The sequence below is a fragment of the Phasianus colchicus genome, chromosome 3 (genome assembly GCF_987193195.1).
Source record: "Phasianus colchicus chromosome 3, bPhaCol1.hap1.1, whole genome shotgun sequence".
NCBI classification, from domain to species: Eukaryota; Metazoa; Chordata; class Aves; order Galliformes; family Phasianidae; genus Phasianus; species Phasianus colchicus.
The window spans coordinates 93240942-93259107 of NC_143438.1; positions in this window are offsets into that span (position 1 = coordinate 93240942).

Genomic DNA, 18166 nt, shown 5'->3' on the forward strand with positions numbered 1-18166 from the left:
CAGCACTGGGCATAAGCAAAAGAAGAAGTAGTCTAGAGAAGTAACGTGGCCATTGCTGCCTGCTTTGCCTGCTGAAGTTTGCCATTACTGTTAAGGGAAAACCTGGGTAAATTGGGTAGTTTACAGTGAGGTGCTCACATTTTATATTTTTATTTTTTTCCCAAGACAGAAGACAGAAAATCCAAGCAAATCTTTAGATGAACAAAAAACATTTTTTTCCCCCCTGTGTCACTAACCCTGTCCATCCTTAGGCTTCCAAGTGAATAAAGAAAGGTAGGATCATGTATCAGAGCATAGAATGAATCACAGAATTATAGAAACATTCGAGCTGGAAGGGACCTTTAAATGTCATCTGGTCCAACTTCCCTGCAATAAACAGGGACACCTGTTTATCAGGTGCTCAGAATCCTGTCCAGACTGTCCTTGAATAAATATATCCAAGGATGAGACATCCACTACCTCTTTGGATAACCTGTTCCTGTTTCTCACCATCCTTATTGTAAAAGCCTTTTCCTTATATCTAGCCTAAATCTCCCGTAAAAGCATCACTTAACATAATTGTTTTAGGTTACACCCACTCTGGATACAGATTCAAATGAAGTTTAAACTACAAGTGGTTCAAAAATTGTATAAATTCCACTCTCCCAGATGGGAATTATTCCTGTTCTGCTGGTAGCCATAATCTTCTTCCTATCATACTGTTTTACCATATTTCTTACCATTGTCTCTATTTGTGCAGCTGAAGACCACAAAACACCCATATATCACCCAACACATGCTTAAGAGACATTATTTCCTGTTATGTGGGAACTTTAAAGACAATTAATTCCCCAGGGTTGAAACATGTTAGGAAAGAGATCCTCATATAAGCACACCAGCAAAACTCACCTGACCTGATATTTTCAACAAAGTCATCACGACTTCCTTTTGAAATCTGCACTTTCAGCCCAAATTACAGCTATAACATAGCAGCTTACACCACCGAGGAATCAGTACATGTATACTGATTGATTACAACTTCTTCTCAATACCAACATGTAGGTGTGAATATGTTTATTCAAGAAAAGGATAGACATGGCACTGATGGAGGTGGTTTAGTGGGCATGGCCATGAAGGGTTGGAGGTTGGATGTGTTGATCGTAGTTGTGTTTTCCAAACTTGATGATTCTGTGATTTCATGGACATACCTCTCATCAAAGGTATGACTTTTGGTATTTTCAGTGAGTGATCACGTCCCCACTATATTCCAGAATGGGGATGATAAAAGTTTTATTGTTCCTAGTGTGACTCAAAATGGTGGTCATATGATGGGCCTTTTAACTCAAACACCATTTTAATGGACCCCTTTACATGGATTTAGTTGTAGCACTTCAGTTAATGAACGCAGTGGAGGATCAGGCCAAGAGACTGCACAAGTGGAAAAGACACTGTGGTGAAGGGAGAAAAAAGTGTTTTTATACCTGGGATCCAGATGATTTTCATTGCATACAAAAATATGGCACAGTTTGGGCATTTTCATTTCAGATTCTAGCTGGGAAATTAAGTTATGTTCACTGGGATTAAAGTGAGAATAATGAAACCAAAGAAAGGAGGAGCTCAGCTGTGATGGAAATGATGGGGACATCATGAGATAAAGTCTGCTGTACAATGGGAATGTTCCATTTCACATGAGGATTTCCAAACCTCAGTCCTTATCTCCCTGTTTCAATACTCACTCGAATGTGCAATGCACATTAAGCAGTGCATTGCAATATTTTCTCTCACAATCTCTCTTATGGCTAATCTTTTTATAGCTCATGCCCATCAAGAATATTGGTTTAGGCCATTTTTACTACTTTTTTCTTTAAATTTAAAGTGTTACCTTGCAAGATTTTCATGTACAATGTCCCTGTCTTGAAAAAGATATTTGCAGCCCAGACAGAAGAACAGGGTGGGGAGCTGGACAGGCCCCTTGCTAAGCACTTTGCTGAAATGTTTATTATCACTGAAACCAGTCTTGCTCCTAATGAGTTGGAATGCCATACATCTGAATGTCAGCTGAGCTTTCAGGGAGCCAGGCTGCCATTCATCACCCGTTTAATCTCTACTTAATGGGCAGCACGTGAGGAGCAGCCACCAGGAGAAGTGGGGCCATTAATGGGACAGCCGAGATGAAAAGGGGGAGCTGAGCTGAAAAGCCTCATTAAGTATATAAGTATCCCAAGGAGAGAAGTTTTCTTAATATCTCTGCCATCATGCTATCTGTCAGGGCTGTGAGAGATGTCTCACAGAGTGAGGTTTCAAGCCACCCACGTATGCCCAAGCTTTGTGGGCTTTTTATTCATTCTGGTAGTTGAGCATGTAGGAATATTTGTGCAGCCATAAAATAAAGGAAGATGTTACAACTTCTATTAATAAAAAGGCAGCACTTGAGTTAAAGGAGGGGACAGCAGATTCTGCCAAATGGGTTGGCAAGCCCTGGGGCATTTTCAGGTCTTGGTCACTGAAATCTTAAGCAAAATTAGCAGGGAAAGTTTTAAGCTTGGAGTTTTTCTAACTGCAAGTAAAGATGTACTGGGTGTTGAGTACTCAAAGACATAACTTTTATAGCCAAAGAGAAGGAAAGCAATGATTCTGCCTCACCCTTTCCTTGCTGGATTGCCATGGCCAAACTTTTGCCCAAGGAGATCCACAAAGACGAAGGAAGAAGCCGGGCTATATGGTGATAACTAAATCATAAGCACCTTTTCTTGGGTCTTTTTGCCTGTGTAGAGGAAAAATTCAACTATTTCCTCTCTTCAAACAGCCTTAGCTCCGCACTAGGTGGGTTTATTTAGTCTTCCTTTGGAGACCAATGGCCAATAGTAGGTTGAGGAGGCAATTTTCATTAGCTAGGAGTATTTTGTTGCAATTGTTTTATTTTTTGCTGGGTTTTGAGGGATTTACATTCATTTTTTGCAACATGAGAAAAAAATTAAGGCTATGTAAGGCATCAAAAAACTGCTGCTTATGTTTGAGCAATTACACAGTGACAGTGTTTCTTCCACAGATAGTCCCAATGGATCCCTGTCTTTTACTCTGATCCCCTAGGTATTCATGTCTCCTCTAAGAGGAAATAGGTTTTTTGTCCTCCAGTTCTTCGGCTCATTCGATTCACAGCCTTTAGCTTTTATTTCTCAATACCTGGTTCTCCAGTGAGATGTAGGTTTTCTGATGCCATTTCCTTCCATTTCTGATATTTTGATCTGTGATTTTTTTCCAGCGTATCTCCACTGAACAAATTAAGTAAAGTTTCCCAGGAACTAAGCCAGGGTGTCACATCCTTGAATTATCTTAACTAGTTTGAAATTCTATCTGTCCTATCTTGAGGTGAGCAGTGAAGTTCTGATGTAACTGCAAAGTTGACTCGTGAGTTGTCACAAAAATAACTGCATTTCTCTACCCTAAAATATTTTATCCAGAATTAACCAAAAGATTTATAGCATATTGCTGGGCATATAAACAAAAACAAAAACCAACCAACAGAAAAACAAACAAATAAAAAACACCAAAACCCAGAAACAAACAAACAAACAAACCCGCTAGATACTTTGATTACATTTTTGTACCATTTTTAAATGGAAAGGGAAATTGAACAGATTAACAAGACTATTTAAAGCCCTAAGAAATGAAACTGTGTGCTGGTGCACTAAGCTAAACTATTGCCTTTTGAACTAGAGCTGACTAAAATATTCATCTTAAGAAAATGGAAAACAAGAAAATGTTTCTAAATGGTTATAACCATATTAAGATATGTTCATATTCATCTTAAGAAAATGGAAAACAAGAAAATGTTTCTAAATGGATATGACCATATTAAGATATGTTCAATTTTCAGTTTTCTACTAGCTCATATAGACTTAGATCTCTATGTCAGGGAGTCTTATGACCAAAGTAGCAGAAGTTGAGACAAGTTACTTCCAATGTGGGTTGGCAGAACTGAGAGGAAGCAGAGTTTCCATGGTGGCAGCACTCAGAATTATTAAGGATATGGTTACAGTGCTGCTGGCACAGTGTGAAAATCCAGCTTAGGTGTGATAAAGACTATGGGACGAGATCAGCATCTCTGGCATAATTGGCTGTGGAGGGCTAGCTCTGGGAGGATAGGATTCTTCATGGCCATTTGGTCTCCCTGACAGAAGTAAGTAGTTTCAATTGCAAACTGTCACTTCACATTAAAGGAACTTAATTCTGCTTCTGTGAGTACTGGAGAAAGAAACAACAACAACAAAAATCAGAGAATTGACTAGACATGACTCTAGGTCTTTGGTAATGACCTTTTGTTAACAAGGGCCAGCTGGCTAATAAATGAAGCCCTTTCCATCACTATCTGGATGAAGGAGCAGGGTCATTTGTTACTGCATTTTCCACTAGAATAGATCCCCATGTAGCAAGACAGAGGAAGAACTGTGCTGGATTGATGTGCATTGACGCAACCAGATGGTGGATTTCCAGCAGTCCATCCTTTTGCAAAACTCATGGCAGTTTGACATCTGGGTTAAATTCCTGCTGTTCTGTCAGTGGACAGCAGTCTTAGAGGGCTGGCCTAGTAGCCACGGATGAAGTAGGAGCACTCACCTCTGTGCATGAAGGTTGAAACAAGCTACAAGCGATCAGCTGAGGTTACCCTCATCCTTATCCAGCTCTTCAGTCATATTGAGTAAAAGGAGATGCTACTGCTGTGCCAGTATTTCAGAATGCTTCAGAGGATTTAAAAAATGATATTATATCTGCTCAACTTAGAAATGAAGACCTCTTTATTTAACTTATATATATATATCTGTCTATAGATACAGATACAGATGTAAACAGATTGGATGTTAAGTGGATTTCATTACCTTATGACTCTTTTTCTCATCTCTGGGCCTTTTGTTACAAAGTGGAGGTGGAATTTAAGCTAGTTTTCATTTTGAAGAGGAGATAAAATGCTTTCATATCCTCAGTTCTGTATTCTAAATACCTTACTTTCTTGACCATCTTAACTTCTGATAGCATTGCTCTGTTACAGAGTGAATACAACACCCTAGTGAATGGATGCTTTCATGGAATAGAATTATTAAGGTTGGAAAAGATCACTAAGGTCATCTAGTTCAACTGTTAACTCATCACTCCCATGCTCACTAATCCTCACTGACTCAAGCTACACATCTATGAACAATTCACAGGTACCTAACTTTGCAGTAAAGATGCAGGCAATGCATATGTACACTTAACAGTGCAGGTAGCCTAGGTAAGCGTAGTTTCAAACTGACACAACTCTCCTGATCTTGTAATTCAGCCAGGCCATTGGATCTTAGGAAAAGAGGTAATGGCTTTAGGTTGCTCCAGGGAAAATTCAGTTTGGATATTAGGAAAAATTTCTTCCCAGAAAGAGTGGCAGTGTATTGGAGTAGGCTACCTAGGGAAGTAGTTGAGTCACCTAGAGGTTTTCAAGAAATGTGGAGCTGTGGAATGGAGGGACATGATTAGTGGGCATGATGGGAATGGGTAGACTGTTGGACTTGGTGACCTTAGAGGTCTTTTCCAACCATTCTACAATGCTGTGACCTGCACTGCACAGAGAATACTGAATGGGCTTCTCAAGCATGCTGAAGGAAGAATCCATGTCACTGCATCAGAGCTTGACGTTGTTGGAGCTCTCAAAAAACAGATGTTTCTTGAGCCACTGGAAGATGTCGACGATGTTGTCCTAATCCTCTCAGACTCACTGTCTGAAAATGTCCAGCATATCTTCTTTGTCTGGAAGAGCCATGTCTCAAAACAACAGGCAAAGCTTCTCCCCCTCCTGGGACTGCTTTTTTTCCTAATCTTTTTCATTCTTATTTGGTTGCTAACGTCTCTGAATCATTAACCACATCCCTTCTGAACCTTTGTCATTGTCATCTTCTGCCTAGACCGCAATCTTAGTAGCATATCCCTGAAATTTCAGCAGACATGGGAGAAGAAGCAAGTTGCAAATAAAAGCAAGGTTTTATCGAGCAGAATAATTTTACTGTGTAGAGTGAGTTATTTAATTATTTTTTGGAAAATGCCTTGAGATTCCATCAATTAATGGAATGAGGATGTACAAATTATCTATAATTATTATTGCCTCCATAATCAAGGAACAGATCTTCCTTTTTCTGAGATATGCTGGTTATGAGCCAATAGGGAGATTCCACTTCAGTAGGTGTGCTGAGTTTCAGTACTTAATTTTGCTGGCTGAGTGATAAATGGCATTGAAATACTCCTCACTCTCTTGGCTGTAAACCTTTTAACGGTTTCAATTTTTTACAAACCATAGACCTTGCATTACAGTCACCACTACAGTCAGCTTACCTCCTTGTGCTGCTTAATACACTATAAAATGTCTCTACTAAAGAACATTTCCATGGAAACAGTCCATTAAAAATGAATTTTATATCTTATGCTTTCTATAAATGGGCAGCTCACTTAATAGCCTTTTACTATTGCACTTTGCCAGAGCAGTTTCAAATTTAATCATATTTAATCATTTTATAATTTGAAACAGTGCTTTTTTTATTATTATTATTTCTTTTACAAAATCTCTGCTTGCTTCAGTGAGCTCTAGGGTATCTGGAACACAAAGGAGGTGAAGATCAGGACTCAGGACTCATGTTCCATATACAAAGAGCCTAAACACATCCTTAACAATGTGAGGTCTCTTTTCTGATTTAAGTACTTCAGTGTGTGTCAAACTCTGTATGTTTGACCCTGATGCCACCTTCCACCACAGTTCTCCTATCACCAAATAGCACAAAAATATTCTCTTCAATAGAACAAGCAGAAAGTCTAGCCTCAGAATACTTCTCTCTTCTTTTGGCAAGGCTCGTTAAAGGGAAGCCCTGTTTTCCTTATGTCTTTACTTGTTGAAACCCTTCTAAAATAAAGATGAAGTAAATTTGTAGTGAAAACCAGAATCTACTTTGAGTGCAAGAAGAAAACTAGACAGATAGCTAGACAGATGGATGGATGGATGGATGGATGGATGGATGGATGGATGGATGGATGGGTGGATGGATGGATGGACATTTCAGTGTTTTTGCCATTTGAGAAGAGCAATAACTCTCAGTGGTTTGTAAAATTTATGGATGGACTTCCAAGGGAAGTCTTGGCCAGTGCTGTGTCTGTGATTCTGGTTTCAGAGAACTCAGGAGTTTGGAAAATCTATTGCACCGTTACAAGTAATTATTTGTCAGTGGTTCTTCAGAAATATTACTATCTGTGTTTGCTTTAATTGAGCTGCTATTCATCAAAATTTCCCTAAATATGTCATCTTTTTCCAACAGGATTCTTAACTTGAGGATTTTAAATGTGTTGAGAATTGCAAGTTGTCCATGTGGAAATCTTTACTGTGGTCTCTTTGCACCTGAGTCACACACATGTTGACCAGTGCCTGCTTCCTCTGATGCCTTCCAGAAGACACACGATTGACCACAGACACAACTCTGGGCACAGAAAGTTTAGCTCCAGAAGATTCTATCCCCTTGCATGTGCTCCAGCTCTCTAACCACCATAATGATTTCTGTAGGATTTTCATCAGTCTGTCAATGGGTTTCTTCTCCCTGATGAAAAAGATATCTTACAGAGGAAGAAAACTGCTAAATTTCTTATTTTTCCCCAACATAGACAGCTCTTTCTACATTTCCCTGTGCACCTTTACAACCTTGCCTTGGATTTCTCCACATTTCAAGTAGAAAACCCCATAGTAGAACTGAGTACAGCTTAACTCGCAGATGTGCAGCTCCAGTGACATGTTGCAGGAATTGTCACAGGAACAGTGATGAATGAACAACTGTAGATCTAAATTCATATTTAAAAAAAAAAAAAATAAAAAATCCTGGGAATCAGGAAGAGTGCACTATTTTTATATTTACTTCTTTTTTAGTTGAGTGAATGCGGATGCTAACCACATACACACAGTAGGGAATACCTAAAGGGGAGCAGGAAACTTCCCCTCCTTTCCTGGACAGATTTTTCACAAAATGCTAAGTATGTATCCTGCTGAACATGTCTTGATGAACTGCCATTGGAATTTAAAAGCATTTAAAGACTTAACAACTAACAGACATAAAATTTTGCTTCCTTTTAACCATGAAGATTTCAATGAAGCCTGACTAACAAGAGCTAATTAATTGGAAAACAATCTTAGTAGGAAAAGATGCTATGAGCAGTTATAGTGATATTTTCTGTAGTATTTTAAAATAGTATTAATTCATGCTTTCCACATTCCTAATTCTGTCCCTCTATCCCTCAGTATTGTCACATACCAGGATCTTGATTTTAACCTTCAGTGAAATCATTTACTCATAATGCAGTTTGTGATCTTGGATACTAGTAGATGATTGTAGAAATATCTTGGTCTATACATTTCTAAAGGACCAAGAGGATAGGATAGGATAGGATAGGATAGGATAGGATAGGATAGGATAGGATAGGATAGGATAGGATAGGATAGGATAGGATAGGATAGGATAGGATAGGATAGGATAGGATAGGATAGGATAGAAAGAATAGTTCAGTTTAGCATGATTGTTAATATGTTAAATGCAATCCATTTTGAATATATGTTCCTACATAATGAAAATTCTTCCCTATAACAAAAGTGGGTTTTTTTCCGAGTGTTAGTGTCATCATGGATATCTTAAAGGAGTTTTGAGACAGTGAAGTGAAGTGCAAGTATTATTTAGTAATAGGATGTAGTAGGCTGTAAAGTCCAGAACTGTGATTATTTATGAGTATCAAAAATAGATGTGAATATTATCATTTGAGAATATATCACAGATTACATATTAAGATGAAGATAAATGAGTCTGTGTAGTACAAGACTAGAAATCATTGTAACTATCAAATTCTGCTTATGGAAAAGCAAATAACACTTGCAATGAGAACGTGAAGGGGAATGAAAACTGAAACGATATCAGTTGCATACAAAGCCACTCGGATCAGATGAACTGTGCAGAATTTACAGTGAAAGACCTCTTATTCTCAATACAAGTTAAAATATGTTAATGCGTGTCAGAATCCTCTCCCCCCAAAAGTCCTAACCTTAAAGATGTACATATGCCTTTCAAAAGGAATGAGAAGGCAAGAAGCCAACAGGCTGTTCCGAGAAAGTATCCAGAAAGTTTGTCAGTGCTTGTCAGCAGAAATCAAGATGGGGAGACAGTCCAGGCATGTTGTTGAAGTCTTCTCTCTGATATAAAGCCCTCTGGGGAGCAAGCAATCTGGAATAATTGTAGATACACCATGATAATAGACTGAAGTCAATTGCAGTTAGGTCAGGTGATCAATTGATTTTTCCCTTTCTCCAGCTTGATTCAGTGTCTAATAAACACAGGCAAAATGCATTCTACTGCCCCTCAGGTTAGCATACTTAAGGGGATAAACAAATTAAAGAAAAATTAAAAAAAAATAATCTTGGTTATTTTCATTCTTATTGATTTTGTGCTCACAGGGTTGCACAGGGAGGAAATTGGAAATCTTTATGATGGCAGAGGGTAAGACCATTAGCACCATATCATTTTTTTTTCCAAGAGGAGAGATCCATTCAGCAGGCAGATAGGTTGCTGCATATATAGGGAAAGCTGAAAGTGACTGGAGGTCAGCACACCAAACGTGGTTATGTGGGCCTAGGATATCAGAGAGAGAGATTTGATAAAAAAAATATTTGGTAGGGAAGATGACAGACATCACTGAGACAACCAGGTGTGGACATTTCAGTGTTAAACTGGTCCTGGCATTCTAATTTACATCCTTCAGGGAAATTCATTCTGCAGTCCCCTAAAACAAGGTGGTTTTAGGGGGGAGTTCTTTGGACTCAATGATCCTTATGGGTCACTTCCATCTTGGGTTATTGTATGACTCTTGGGTTATTGTATGATTCTATGATCTATTAAATGACAGACCCAGCAAAACAGAGGAACTGCATCACATTCAGAGCTTCATATCTGTGATGCCCCCAAAAGCTGAGTTTCTCTCACATCACAATGTCTCCATTCTTGTCATGAACTCCTCATAGTGGAGTAGTGCAGACAAACAACTGTTCTTCCCTGATGTGCCCTTCTCAGTATCTACACTCTGCAAAAGTTTGGTTTGCAGCATCTGTAAACTTATCTCAGAGAAATTTTATCTACTTCTTCCCTATCTGGAAAGGGAGTGATTGTAATCACTCTCCCTTTCTCCATAGTGATGAGGAGAAAGGTCCCCAGCAGCTCTAGATCTCTCTTCCCCTTTCTTGATGTCTTCATCATTCACATAGTCCAAAAAAAGGGCTCTGAATTTCCACAGAATTGAAGTTCCGTTAGATTTCCTAGGTTGGACCACCTAGATGCCTGAACAACATGAAACCTATCAAATACTTATCTTCATGAAACTTCAACTCTCAGTCTTTCAAACTCAATGTAGTGTTGGATCTAGAAGTGCATTCCAGTTTCCATGGCTCACCTAGTGTTTGACTGAATTCCAGGATCATGTTTTTGTTCTCTTGGCATACAAAGTAAAACACAGAACACTGCAAAGACCTTAACACTTTTAGAAATGTTCTTGCTATGCTATGGCATGCAGACAGTCTGAATGCCCCAATTTCCATTTTTGAAAGGCAGAAGAGGATAGGTGTCTTCTGAAGATGACATTACAAAATACAGCTGTTGAAAAATTGACTTACTAAAGAAGGGAATATTATGTAAGAAGAAATTCTTTTATATTGACACTTCATTAATACTAAAACAAATCACTCCATCACATTCCTAAGGGAAATTCATTTCCGGGAAGCTTGTTCACTAGCTTGTATGAAAGATTAGTTTGTTCCCGAGGTACTGTAGATGTAGTAGAACCAGTAAGAAAACGTGTTAACAATGTCCGAACCCAGCTCTGAGTTCAGGGAAGGTTTAGTTTTGATATTAGGAAGAAATTCTTCTCAGAAAGAGTGGTAATTCACTGGAATAGGCTACCTAGTGGTGGAGTCACCATCTCTGGAGATTTACAAGAAGGATGGAGATGTGGCAATTAAGGACGTGGCTTAACTGGGCATGATGGAGATGAGTCAATCCATTGGACTTTTTTATTGATAATCTCAGAGGTCTTTTATAACTGTAATGATTCTATGATACATCAAAGGGATGGGTGGACAGTAAACTCCATGTTTACCCCATGACCAACAGTACATGCCCATTAGGTGCTGCTGATATGAAATAGGCTGGTGGATTACACTCTCCTGCTCCCCAGTAAATCCACCTCTGATCTCAACAAATTGCCAGGCTTTCTTGTCATTCTGAATGCTCTTCAAGTCTAGTTGCCTTCATGTTTTCCTTGTGAGCATAGTATAAGTCTGTGTGAATATTTACCTTCTGATAATTGCACTCTATTAGTCCTCAGGGCCGCAGCTGCCTCAGGAACTGTAGTTAATTTTCCCAGTGTTCTGCTATCTTGTAATTATTTAAAAGTTGACACTGGAATATCAATGCAGTTTCGTTATTAACTGCAAAGTAGCTTTCTTGAGCATGCTTTTAAAATGCTAAAGCAACCTGTCTGAAATGCAGTTTGGGCAACTTATATTCTGGAGAGCAGAACAAACTCAAATAACAGAACCTACCTCCTTTGCTCTTCTTTCTTGTTTTATATTTCAGACAGGTTGGATAAGTTATTCTGCCCACAGATTAATTCAACTTTCATTTCATTAAAACATCCCTAGCTGCTAAGTGAAATGTAAGATGAAATGAAGTCTGCGAGATAGCTTGTGAGGTCTCTCCTGCAGGGTCTTATCTCCCACTGAATTCTAATCTCGTGTTCTGAAGAGAGCTTTGCTTTTTGGTGGTTGACACTGAAGTAATTGGGTGAGCAGTGATTATTTCAAGATAACAATCAGGCAATGTGCCTGCAATCCAGATAGGGCACTAACGATGATCAAGATCATCTCTATGCATAAATCATGTCTGATATAATAATTTCTGTCTCACCTATGGAACAGAGAAACAAGAAAAAATCCTGATCTTTTAAAAACCTATTCTTGCTTAGAGGTTTCTGGGTGGAAAGTTATTTTGTTGTTTGTTTTGTTTTTTTGTTTGTTTGTTTTTTTTCTCCTGTGGATCTGGTAGCTAATTATCTTCTCTGCAAAATGAATAAATAAATAAATACGCATTGTTTCTACTTCTGTTTCAGCTTCCACCTACTATTTCCTGAATGTCTCAGGGGGAAAAAATAAATAAATAAAATAAATAAATAAATAAATAAATAAATAAATAAATGAAATGAAATGAAATGTCCCTCAGGTAGGGATTTCAAGACTTCCTCATTAGAGAGCCATATTCTCACCTGATCAGAGGCTTCTGAACATTCTAGACTGTTCAGCTACTACTCAGGAAAGGGAGGTTACTTGCGTCTAAATAACTTGTGAATACTAGTTAAACTGCTATAAAAATACCCCTGTGAATACATCAGCTGAAGTGATTTTGATCTTAGATCCAATCTCAAGGCAGTTTCTGCAGTGCAGAGTAGAGCCAGTTTCTACTCCTGATGCTGAATGCGTGGAGTTCACTGAAGATCATTTGGAACCTGGTGGTTCAAAGATTGAAACTGCCCAGGGTAGGCACTCAAAACTCCTTTATGATGTAAGTCATCTAGCAGTGCTTTGCATAGCTAATGCTGAACAAACAAGGGAACAACATGATACTCTTATCCAGAAGATAAAAACTGTTGTAGAATAGAAAGTTACGTGGCTGTTTTGTCCCCATATTTTCAGACCTACAGCCAACTATCCTCAGTATTTCTATAACCTCCTTCTTCAGTGGCCAAGTGGAATAGAATCATAGAATCATGAAGGTTGGAAAAGAACTCCAAGATCATCAAGTCCAACCATCAACGCATTCTCACCATGGCCACTAATCCACATCCTTCAGTGCCACATCTTTCCATTTCTTAAACACTTCCAGAGGTGGTGACCCCACCACTGTTCCGAGCAGCCTGTTCCAATAGCTTACCACTCTTTCTGAGAATTATTTTTTTTTTCTGAGTGTGCAATCCAAACCTCCCCAGCCCATCTTAAGGCTGTTTTCCTGCAAATAATTCCAGAGCAATTATATCCTTAGGGAAACGGTGTGAGATCTGGCTTTGTTCAGTCTGGAGAAGATGAGGTAGAGGACATTTCTTATTGCATGAAAGCATACAGAAGACAAAGACTTTCTGTGTAATAGAATGAGGTGCAGAAGCATGGAATGAAAAGCAGGAAAATATGATTTGATTTTAGAGTAACAAATACAAAACTGGGGCTGACAAATATCAAAACGCTAGAAAAAAAATGTGAGATTTTCATCTTTGGAGATGAAACTTTGCTTTAGGGACAAGTCCCTTAGTAGCATTCACTAATTTTGAATTGGTGCTAACTTTCAAGTTAACTGTGATTTAAAACTCTGGGGTACGCCTCCAAAGTTCCTTCAATAATTGTATGATTTTCTGTTGAGAGCTACCTGATCTCTGTGCTCTATGGGTCTCCTTGAATCTCCATCTGCTTCTGGGTATCCACTACCTCCAATGAGGAAGAGCTTCATCTTTGCTGAGAATGAGGAAATCTGGTGTCACAAAGACAATTGGTTTCTAAAGTTAGTGTATTTACTTTCACCTTCCCTTGAAAAAAATTCCTTGATAGTCTTTCTGAACCTTCCTCTCACGTTTTATTTTTTCTTATCAAGCCTCATGAGGCTTCAATACAGCCAATCCCAACTGTTACAGGTTCTCAAATCATTTTTTTTAGGGGAAATAAAATGCAGAATGGCAACTTAAATGTTAATGATGTGAGATGTGGGTTTTTTTATATCTAAAAATCATCACTGCTTAATGATCTAAGTCACTGTAGACTCCTGGTTAAGGTAGATAAGAGCATGTGGCACTTCCAGAACAGCAGATACTTCAAACCCACACGGTAATGATTAACAAAGGATCTTTGCAATGAGTAAACAAGAGATCAAAATAGCTTAAGAACACTTTTAGCTTTTTATACACTTTAGCTTAAGGCTTCCCCAGTTCTGCGGAAACCTTTTGTTTTTTTAACTCTATTTACCTTGAAAATGTGTGAAAATGAGGGGTCACAATCATTTATACATTTTGAGCTTTAGGTGCAAAATGAATGTGTTCACCCATCTATATGCATTTTGGTGCATGTTGAGTATTCATTTCTATAGCGTCTTAGTGTCATAAGATAATTCCTGGTTCATTTACTTAGCAAATGGAGGAGAAGGCTGACAACTAAAAAGATACATCTACAAGTATAGCATAGGGTTCTTCTCTAATTTCTCTAGTTTCTCTTACTCCAAAGTAAAAACGTGCCTGTAGAAACAATGTTTTAACCTCCAATCTAGTGTTGCTGTATGTTGTAGCTTTTGTTTATGTACACATAATAAGGGTACCATTAGCATCTTCACTGATAGCAGCAGATTAAGAGTGGCATAAGCCCAAGAAAAGACATCACGTTGGTATTAATGCACAGCAAAATATTTCCTTAAGTATTTTTTCACTTTGAAACTGTTGGACCAAAACTCTCCAGGTCCATTTAGCAGCAGACTTCTTCAGCTGAAAAGAAAGATTTCAACAACAATGTTTTTGTCTTTCTTCATAGGTAATATTTAATTTAGAAATATAGCTCCAAACAACCTATTTAGAGGCAAAAAGCATTTGATCCAGATTGAATAACTGTTTTACTCAAGATGACAACTTGTTTCAACAGAAGAATTAATTATTTGGGGTTTATTTAACCCAAGAAAATATTTTTTTCCTGACTCAGTTTTTCCAGTTTGTCACCTGTACAAATGCAGAGATGGAAGCAAGAAAAAAAATGGTTCATCTATCACATACAATTCCAAAGTTGTAATACAAGTTGGAAACCATTCAAATTTGATTTCTTTCTGCCCTAGGTCTTTCCTTCAATTGACAGCATGTGTAGTGGAAGGTATGTGACTGTTCCTTGCTTCTTCTTTGATGACTAAATGAAGTATCTACAATTTCATTGTCTATTTTCTTGTACTGCTTCTATCATGCATTAAAAAAAAAAAAAAAAATTGAGAGCTCAGGCCATCCATAAAGTACTATTGTTTCCCTTCCCTCCCTATCTTCCTCAGTCACGTCAATGTCACAGTCATAAAGATTTCATAATCACTAACCACCCAATTGGCTCCAGCTTTGCTATTTAATTTGGAAGTCATCTCTTTTATTTTGCTTTTTAATCGCTTGGTTTTGACAAAGTGTGTTAAGTGGGTGGGTAGAAGCAAAGCAGCATACCCATAAAACAGTTTTATTGGGGGAATTGTTCTTTGCCAGCTCTGCTACAGCCTCGGGATAGTGGTGATGGTGAAATAAAGACTAGAGCTGTGATCTGCACAAGCAGGAACAGCTTTCTTTGAGCCTAGTAGCATTTGACTGCAAAACTAAGTGTGTGAGAGTGTTTTGAACTTCTAAGAGTATTAAAATTATCTTAGCTTTGGATAGGAGTTACTTTCCATTTCTGGAGGCTTGGAGTATCTAGAATTTCCATCCTTTCCACTCTCAAGGAATGTGCTATGTCATGATGCATCAGAATATAACATTTCTGTTGCTTGTTTCAGGAAGAAATTAATGTCATTCTACCTCGAACGACTCAGCTGCCAAAGTCAGGCTAGAAAAGACACAGGGAAGCAGCCTCACATGGAGGTAGATGCACATAATTAATCCCATAAGGTTTGTTTCATGTTGTGGGTACAATTTCTAAGATAGCTTTCTTCTTCTCCTGAGACTTCATCTTCAGTTACTCCCTGCACTGGTGGCTAAAATTGCAACTTTGCAGGTACGAGTCAACCATACCCTCAAATCACACCAAAGAATACTCCAATGGATCTCATCAGAAGTACATGCATAAGAATCTGGCTGGTGGAATTTGATTTTGCAGTGCTGCTAATCCACATGCTGTTCACCCATGAGTGTTTCCAGCACAATGGGAAACATAGATCTTGTCATACTGGTGTCCTTGTGACTTCTTTCTTTTCAGGCATTCTCCTTGAGTATTCTCTCTCTCCTTTCTGTCTTACAATAATACCAATTCCTCATCCCCCAAAAAGCTATATGTGGAGCCTTTACTCCTAAAGCCCAAGGAATCATCGAATAGAATAGAATCATTTGAGTTGGGAAGGACCCTTAAAGCTCATCTACCCCAACTCCTCAGCAATGGACAGAGACACCTACAGCTGGGCCAGGTTCATCAGAGATCCATCCAGCCCAACCTTGAATGTTCAGGGCATATCTGGACAGTCTGTGCCAGTGCCTCACGACCCTTATTACAAAAACGCCTGCCTTATATTGAGTCTAAATCTCCCTCTTTTAGTATGAAACAATTTCTCCTTGTCCTATCTCAATTGACTCTGCTGAAGAGTCTATCCCCTTCTCTCTTATAGCCCTTCTTTAGGTGCTATAAGGTCTCTATTAGGTCTCCTTGGAGTCTTCTCAGCTGTGGGGGCACATTGCTGGCTCATGTCCAGCTTGCCATTCAGAGGTACCCCCAAATCCTTTTCAACAGGGCTGAGCTCTATCCTTACATCCCCCAGCTTGTATATCCTTACATCCCCCAGCTTGTATTGATAGCATGGGTTCCCAAGACTCAGGAACAAGACCTTCCTTTGGCTTTGTTGAACTTCATGATTTTCTTCTGGGTCCACTGTTCAAGCCTGTCTAAGTCTCTCTGGATGGTATTTTATCCCTCAGGCATTTTGAGTATGAACTATACAAAATTAGGAAAAGATATTACAGTGTTTATTGCTATTTTTATGTGTTTTGTATTGCAGTTTGTCTGTTATATTGCTGATATCAATCTTGACTGCAAGATTGTCTTACTGTCAGTTCACTGTGTCATTAATAACTCAATAAACTGCTTCAGTTCAGAGTTGGTTTAACACGAGCTGAGCAGTTTTTCCCTGCCACATGTATTTTGCAAATCTAGACAGAGACTTATAGGTTATGTAGCTACTGCACTGGTAATATAATTTCTGGCTGGTTGCTGGCCATAGCATTTCATGTTTCTTAGCCAGCTGGATGCAGAGTGCACAGCAGGAAGGGTCTGGTGGGAGATTGTCAGATGTTAGCAGGGGCATAAAGCAAAAAAATTTGGAAAAAGTAGAATTTCTGGCCATAGCTGAAGCAGCACTCCGCACAGAACAGCAGGGATCCAACTGCCTCCATCTCTCTTAATTACTTTGTACTTCCACTTGATATCAATAATAAATGAACAGCCCTTAAGCTATGCTCTCCCCAGTTAACCTCATGGGTGGGATGGGGCTTCAAGTCCTCGTGGTGCTGGCAAAATAATTGCTCATGCTCAGTGGGGCAGATCACAGTAGCAATTACAAGGCTGTGGTTTAGAGTAGCCCATAGCCTGGGGTCAGCACGTGCTCAGCAATCGTGTGGGAAACTCCAAGCTCAGTCCCTGAAGTTACAAGTAGTTTTGTGCTTGAATAAAGCTTAAACACAGCAGATGAGTGAAAACTTGGGATTTTTTCACTTAAAGCCTACTGGAGAGTCAAAACCCCGTCCACAAAAATGAAGGAGGTCTTATGGACTCTTACGTGATTAAACCATTGCTTGCTCTGCTCTGTAATGGACCTTATTTACCAAGGCATCCATTCTTGGACTAGGGCTTGCAAGCCCCAAAGCAATTTGCTCTGGTCATGCTTATGTGCATCCTTGTGATTTAAATAGCCTCATGGTAGACTATAGAAAACCGTTCTCTCAGAGAAGTGCAGGATTTTATGCAATAGAGTTTTATAGCGGAGGTTAACAACAGTTAAGGAACAGAGCTAGAGAAATCAGCATTTATTCTTCCTCCTATATACAATTTTGAATGAGTCCAGATGTTCAAGGATTGTTCCTACACTGTAGGTCTTGGTGGGACATCAAGTATCTTGTCAGAAGAAGATCTGGGCTCTCAGACAGGTTGAAAGAAAAAGGATCAAGAAACCAAGACCACATCAAATTGTGAAAGACTCAGCTTGCTGTAGTGCTTCAAGGGCAGTTGGTACACATGATTAGTGGGAATGGTGGTGATGAGTTAATGGTCTTTTCCAGCCTTAATAATTCTAACTGTTCTCCACTTTTACCTCTCTTCTGCTATTCTCACAGATTCTCTTACAGAACTAAT